Source organism: Pan paniscus, chromosome 1 (assembly GCF_029289425.2).
Source record: "Pan paniscus chromosome 1, NHGRI_mPanPan1-v2.0_pri, whole genome shotgun sequence".
In the NCBI taxonomy this organism is placed as follows: domain Eukaryota; kingdom Metazoa; phylum Chordata; class Mammalia; order Primates; family Hominidae; genus Pan; species Pan paniscus.
The window spans coordinates 78,673,600-78,681,378 of record NC_073249.2 but is presented as its reverse complement, the minus strand read 5'-3'; the positions used below and the strand labels follow the sequence as shown (position 1 = coordinate 78,681,378).

The 7,779-nt window shown below is 37.0% G+C and overlaps 1 pseudogene; it reads left to right on the top strand.

The window, feature by feature from the left end:
- Positions 1-341: 341 nt before the first annotated feature.
- LOC100968058 (alkylated DNA repair protein alkB homolog 8-like) lies at positions 342-7,554 on the top strand (annotated as a pseudogene).
- The last annotated feature ends 225 nt before the right edge of the window (positions 7,555-7,779 follow it).

Sequence of the window (7,779 nt, the reverse complement as noted above, 5' to 3'; positions counted from 1 at the left end):
ATTGCCCATGAAGAAGTCCTGGTCTATTAGAAATCTGTGTTCCTCAACCCCAACCAGACCTTGATACCCCAGGCAAGCCTTATAGGTAGTTCCTGCCTTTATTTAACACTCCTGAAATCTACTACTTGACGACTTGCCCACTCATTCTCAGCAGATGACTTTGCTCCCTACATTATAGACAAAATTAGAAGCCATCATCCAGGAAATTCCTCAACTCCACCATGCCTCTTTCTTTGAATCCAGCCCACCCATATTTGCCTCTACTCTGTTTCTTACTACCTATTCTATCAGACTGGAGATCTATTTGATTCCAAAATTCATGTGTTCTATTTATATTGGGGATGGGTACTGCAGAGGCAGCAGGAAATGAGGAGAAAGAAGAAGCTAGCAAAGTAATTCTTTCTGGTACATAGTCAAGCATAAAAATTACATAAAATATTGTGTTATTTTAACTCAAAGTCTGATTGATATGGTTTTGCTGTGTCCCCACCCAAATCTCATCTTGAATTCCCACATGTTGTGGGAGGGACCCAGTGGGAGGTAATTGAATCATGGGGGCAGGACTTTCCCATGCTGTCCTCATTATAGTGAATAAATCTCATGAGATCTGATGGTTCTATAACGGGGAGTTTCCCTGCACAAGCTCTCTTTTTGCCTAGTGTCATGATTAGGCTTCCTCAGCCACGTGTAAGTCCATTAAATGTCTTTCTTTTGTAAATTGCCCAGTTTCAGGTATGTCTTTATCAGCAACATGAAAACAGACTAATACACTTGTATTTATTAATTTTGCTTTATAAAATTTTAGTATAAAATTATATGCCATCAAGCTTTATTAAAATATGTAGGTTTCTTCTTTCCTAAGAGGCTATCAGAAGTTCTTATAAAAGTTACAAGTGAAATTAAAAAACTAAAGCTTATCTTAAGGAGTTGAGCAATGTGGGATGGCAGGGGGTTGGGGGAGGGGCATGAGTTATGCATCATATGCACTTGAAACAGATGTCTACTGGGTGGCTGCCCGAGAAGAATCATTTTTAGTTCCAAGGTCCAAGCCTGTTAGACTACGTATCAATTGTGCAAAGCTTGGATGAAGATTCAAGGCCTTCCTGGCACATTCTTCAAGGCCCTTTCTTTTTCAGCTCTTTATCTAGTTCCTAACTTTTCTTAAACTTATAAAAATATTTCATTCTTATATTCAATAGTTCCTTGTACTCAATTTTTCTCAGTAGTGATCACATGTGAATCACATTTTATCTGCAGTATAGACAGCAGCTTAAGGATGTAGACAAGAAATAATTTAACTGAACCATTTCATTAGAAATTTTTTTAACTCAGAAGTTTAGCTGCAAACGTGGAGGAGTTTTTAGATTACATATGTGGTGTTTTATCAATATCTTATATGTATTTTTAATGCAAAAATCTTCACAACCAAAAAGAGACATTGGTTTTTAAACAGTAATCATACGTTACTGCAGATCTATGTATCACTAACCTATGAAAAATCTGGCATGCTTTCTGAGGTCAATGTCAATACCAAAAAAGAGCCCGCATCGCCAAGTCAATCCTAAGCCAAAAGAACAAAGCTGGAGGCATCACGCTACCTGACTTCAAACTATACTACAAGGCTACAGTAACCAAAACAGCATGGTACTGGTACCAAAACAGACATATAGATCAATGGAACAGAACAGAGCCCTCAGAAATAACGCCGCATATCTACAACTATCTGATCTTTGACAAACCTGAGAAAAACAAGCAATGGGGAAAGGATTCCCTATTTAATAAATGGTGCTGGGAAAACTGGCTAGCCATATGTAGAAACCTGAAACTGGATCCCTTCCTTACACCTTATACAAAAATCAATTCAAGATGGATTAAAGACTTAAACATTAGACCTAAAACCATAAAAACCCTAGAAGAAAACCTAGGCATTACCATTCAGGACATAGGCACAGGCAAGGATTTCATGTCTAAAACACCAAAAGCAATGGCAACCAAAGCCAAAACTGACAAATGGGATCTAATTAAACTAAAGAGCTTCTGCACAGCAAAAGAAACTACCATCAGAGTGAACAGGCAACCCATAAAATGGGAGAAAATTTTCGCAACCTACTCATCTGACAAAGGGCTAATATCTAGAATCTACAATGAACTCAAACAAATTTACAAGAAAAAAACAAACAACCCCATCAAAAAGTGGGCGAAGGACATGAGCAGACAGTTCTCAAAAGAAGACATTTATGCAGCCAAAAAACACATGAAAAAATGCTCACCATCACTGGCCATCAGAGAAATGCAAATCAAAACCACAATGAGATATCATCTCACACCAGTTAGAATGGCAGTCATGAAAAAGTCAGGAAACAACAGGTGCTGGAGAGGATGTGGAGAAATAGGAACACTTTTACACTGTTGGTGGGACTGTAAACTAGTTCAACCATTGTGGAAGTCAGTGTGGCGATTCCTCAGGGATCTAGAACTAGAAATACCATTTGACCCAGCCATCCCATTACTGGGTATATACCCAAAGGACTATAAATCATGCTGCTATAAAGACACACGCACACGTATGTTTATTGCAGCACTATTCGCAGTAGCGAAGACTTGGAACAAACACAAATGTCCAACAATGATAGACTGGATTAAGAAAATGTGGCACATATACACCATGGAATACTATGCAGCCATAAAAAATGATGAGTTCATGTCCTTTGTAGGGACATGGATGAAATTGAAAATCATCATTCTCAGTAAACTATTGCAAGAACAAAAAACCAAACACCGCATATTCTCACTCATAGGTGGGAATTGAACAATGAGAACACATGGACACAGGAAGGGGAACATCACACTCTGGGGACTGTTGTGGGGTGGGGGGAGGGGGGAGGGATAGCATTGGGAGATATACCTAATGCTAGATGACGAGTTAGTGGGTGCAGCGCACCAGCATGGCACATGTATACATATGTAACTAACCTGCACATTGTGCACATGTACCCTAAAACTTAAAGTATAATAATAAAAAAAAATCCCTTAGATGTTCACATTTTTTATTGATTCTTTTTCATCCTGAAAGTTCTTTCTATTCATTTCTCTTCAACTTGTACATATTCAGTGTTTATTTTCAAGGCTACAGCCCTGTCAAAGAGTATTAAAAACCCAGAAAAAATATCTCAAATGGCTCTTCCACACCTGTCACAGAGCAATCCCAGGACCCCACATGCAGATTCCTCAGGCTAATACCACCGCACTGTCCCTAGTGCCTTTCCATTTTAAATACCTTACGTGTGATATCTTATTTTATTCTTACAACAATAGCCTGAGGCACATTGAAATTGATGAGGAACCTGAAGTCTAGGGATTCCAAGTGACTTGTTCATGATTAGCAAAATAGTTAGTGGGGAGAGTTAAGTCTTTGAACTCTAGCTTCTAGTATTCAGTCAACTATATTAATATGTCTCTAATTTGAAATTTATTATAATTATTCTTTTTCATTGGGGTGATATCTTTAACTGGCACATTGTTAAATAATAAAGAGTAGCACAGTTCTAGACTCTAAACTCCCAATGGAATATCTGGATCAGGTCTACCATTTATTCTTATAAGTTAGAAAGTCAACAATTATGGTTGGAGAGAAGTTTTATTTCGATATCCCAGAAATGAGTTAGGACCAGAGATGTGAGAACCAGAGAAGGCCAGAAAATGGAAATACCAACCAAGCATTATGTATACTTATCTGATTTTTTTTTAACTTTTCAGCTATCTGTAGTGGTAGTCTGACTAAAACAAAAAGACATATCAAAAATTAAAATTCTTAGCCATAAGTCTACTTATTCTTTACAATCCAGTTTCATGAACGAATTATTATCAGAGTCGTGGTCTCCCTCTATTTCTGAAATAAGGTATTTGATTCAGCTCCCTTATATACTTTTATGGCACTCAATTGCTGGGGGATATTGAGAGGTATCTGCCAGTCTACACACCCTAGGTCTAATCTCTGTAGCTCACTTATAGCTTCAAATATGTATCACTTAAAAATATTTTCATTATATAAATTCTTTTCAAATACACATTCAAAATATATATATATTCAAAGCATTATGTAAACAAAGTTTGAGTAATGAAGATGGGATGTCACAGAAGCCAAAACACAACTGTGGGGAGAGACTAAACATCCCTGGCATTAGTGCTACTCTGTATCTCATATATTAACTCTGTTCACCACAAACTCCCATCTCTTCTCTTCATCAGTCTTTTAGTATTTCTACCCTAAATCAACTGAAATTTTTATTGAGCACTTTTTTGTGATTGGCACTAGGAATGCTCCGTGCTTGGCATTAGGAATAGTACCATGAATGTAAGATGTATTCACTTTCTTCAAAGAGTTTAAAAGGCAATTGAAAAAACAAGACATGCATAGAAAATTAAGTAATAACACAAGAGATCATAATAATGCAATGCAAAATAACAAGCAAGGTAGTATACAAAAAGTGGCCATAAGTTAGGGAGAGTGAAAAAAAACTGGCATTTCTGAAAACCTATTTTATGACAAGTTCTGTACAAAGTGGCTTTATAGATTATTGCATTTCTAGATGGAAACAAGCTTCGTTAATCAGCATTATATAAATGATGTTGTTTCCCTGAGTTTTATCTATTTGAGATTTCTGGATCCTGAGTGTAATAGAAAGGATTCATTTAATGTAGGAATTTACTACTATAACACAATCCTATTAATATCTTCATTTTATGAAACAGAAAATTGAAGCTCAGAAAGATTAAATAATTTACCTAAGGTCAAACATCCAGTAGGTGGCAGAAGCAACTTTTAAATTCTAAACTTCATGCAAGTCACACAGGTTTTTAAGAGTATCTCAAACACACACTCTGGAATAAAAACCAGATGGCCTTCACTATAGCTAAGTTAATCATAAATATAAGTAGCATTGCTCTAAAAAACATGAAGCAGGATGCTGATATAAATGTCCAGTTACTCCTTGTTGAGGAATTGACCAGTGTAGTCTGAACTCCTAGCCCATGTGATCAAGGGTACCAAATCTAGTATAATTTGGTCTAGTTTGCACACTGGGCTCTCTTCATTTGTAAACTCAGCAATTCTCATGGTGAGGGAAGTTGTTTGCTTTCTTTGAGTGGTGGTAGGTGGGGAGAGTGTTTCAGGGGAAGTGACTCCTTTCTAGGCTTCACCCTTCATTTTTGACCCAGTAGGCTCAGGATGAGGCCTGGTAATCTGTTTCATTTTGATTTGTAATGCATTCACGTTAGCTTGCCGTTCGCTATTTAAGAACCATTGCTCTCAAGCATGTTTCAGGGCAATACAGATTTGGTTTAGCTTCAGTTTAAGTGACGAACAAAGTCCACTTTAAGTAATTCATCTTTTATTTTCTAGAGCTGCTGTGCTTACCTCTGCTAAAAGCTGCGAGACATACTGCTTTAACCTACAAAAGCTTCTCTGAAACAGAAGTGTATATTTTTGTGCCAATATTTTTCTTACCAGCTGTGCTTTCTTCCAGGGAGATCGTGCTTTGCCACTAAATGAGCCTGTGTGCAAAAATACTCTCTGCCAAGTAGAACCTTGCTGTTTCATATTCATCAGCTAATTTATTCCTGTGACCACCTTTTGCAGTATGCCTATTTTACAGATTTTTTTAAAAAGCAAATTTAAGAAAGGAAATAACTTTCTCAAGTTTATGCAGCTGATACACACTGGAGGTTGAGTTTCAAATTAGGTCTGCCTGATGCTAAATTACTTTCCTTTGACTTTTCTCTGTCTTCATTTTCTCTCCTGCCTTATCCATTGCCCATGTGTTAAGTCCCATTGTGTTACCCACAAGCATACCTTAGTCTTATTCCTGGCTCTTAGTATTGAGGAAGTTGTCAACTTTGGCATTAGGTAGGTTTTAAACTGGATGTTCTGTTCATGTATGAATTTTATGAATAATTCATTGGTTTGGTGCCCACTAAAAGGACCAACAAGATTATTTTCTGGTAATTTCAAGTTTCATTGTGAAGATTACACATAAATTTTTTCTACTCCTTATTCATTCATCCAATTGTTTAATGCCTGTGTTTTATTGTCAAGGTCGATTTATTTGCCAGGAATATGAGGTCTCTGCTTGAAAAGAAAATAGTTTTGTTATCTTTTTTTTTTCCAGATCTGGTCATAATCCCTAGCAAAGATATACTGGTTAATGTTACCAATAGGGTAAAGGTCAATGAAAAGCAGTAAAACAGTATTTGTCAATGTTTTATGAATTTAAGTGGACTTAACTGTAGAGAAACTATTAAAAATTGTAGTCTTCTCCTCTGTACTAGGCTTCCTATTCTAAAATAGGGCTCATTTTTAAAACTTCTGACCATTCAGTAAATAATTTTGTGATCAACTATGTATGCATAGGGCATCGTGCTGAGGAAAATCCAAGTTAGACTACAAGACATGACTCCTACACTCTGTAAGAACTATCATCCATTTTCAGAAAGAAAAATTTATGTAATGATAATGATAACCAAGGAATTATAACTAGCGGATAAAGTGAAAGTTCAGATGTCAAAGTAAACAGAGACTTCTTTGAGTTGATGTAATTCCTAAGAATAAAAGAGAAAAAAATCATTTTACTATAAAATAGAGATTATATAACAACTTTAATTTTCATCACAAGAGAAAATACTAAGTTATGTGCTTGAACAAGTTTTTTGCTGTTGTTCTCTGGCAAAAAGATCAAAGAACATTTGAATCTCTTCCAGCACCTCAGAGGTCAAGCCAACAAAACTAGCTTACAAATATACTAGGTCTCCTATAAACAAATATATGCTGCTTTTCTCCAACATGGCCGAGCCCAGGGGAAGTGGTGTGCAAGTATCCATGACGGCTGTCTGGCACTAGAGTGGAGAGGGTAGCGAAGAACAAAGCACTTGCAGGGTGAGAATCTGAATCCGGCCTGAGCTGAAGAGGAGAGGCTTGTTGTTGCCAATGTTGGTTTAGGTAATGGTGTGAGTAGAAACCAACTGCTACTGGTTTTAGAGAAATGTGGACTGGTGGATGCTCTCTTAATGCCACCTTACAAGCCCTACTCATTTGAAAGATACAAAACTACAGAAGAATCTAAGAGAGCCTATGTTACTCTCAATGGGAAAGAAATAGTGGATGCTTTAGGACAAAAGATGATTCTGTATTTGAATTTTGTGGAAAAAGCACAATGGAAGGAGTTGGGGCCTCAAGCCTTACCACTAGTCCTCATAGTAGTAGAAGAAATAATTTCTACTGAGGATGAGAAAATTCTTTTGGAAAGTGTTGATTAAACAAAAGATACAGACCATCAAAATTTTCAAAAATGCTTAAAACACAGAAGAGTAAAGCATTTTGGTTATGAGTTCCACTGTGAGAAAAACAATGTAGATAAAGATAAGCCTTTGCCTAGGGGTCTTCCTGATGTTTGTGATAGCTTTTTGGAGAAATGGTTGAGGGAGGGTTACATTAAACATAAACCTGAACAATTGACCATAAATCAATATGAACCTGGGCATGACTGTCATGGATTTTAAGTACCCAGATGGTATCACAGTGCCAGTTATTTTGCCTTGTTTGAGTTGGCTGGTGATGACAGGAGAATCTAGATACCTTTGGGCCCATGGGTTACCCTTTGGCTTGTGATAGCCAGAGGAAAGAGACTCCTCCCTCCTTTCCAGAGAGTGATAAAGAAGCCTGACAACTAGAGCAAGAGTACATCCATCAAGTTTATTAATAGATTGCTGAGCACTTCAGCAGCA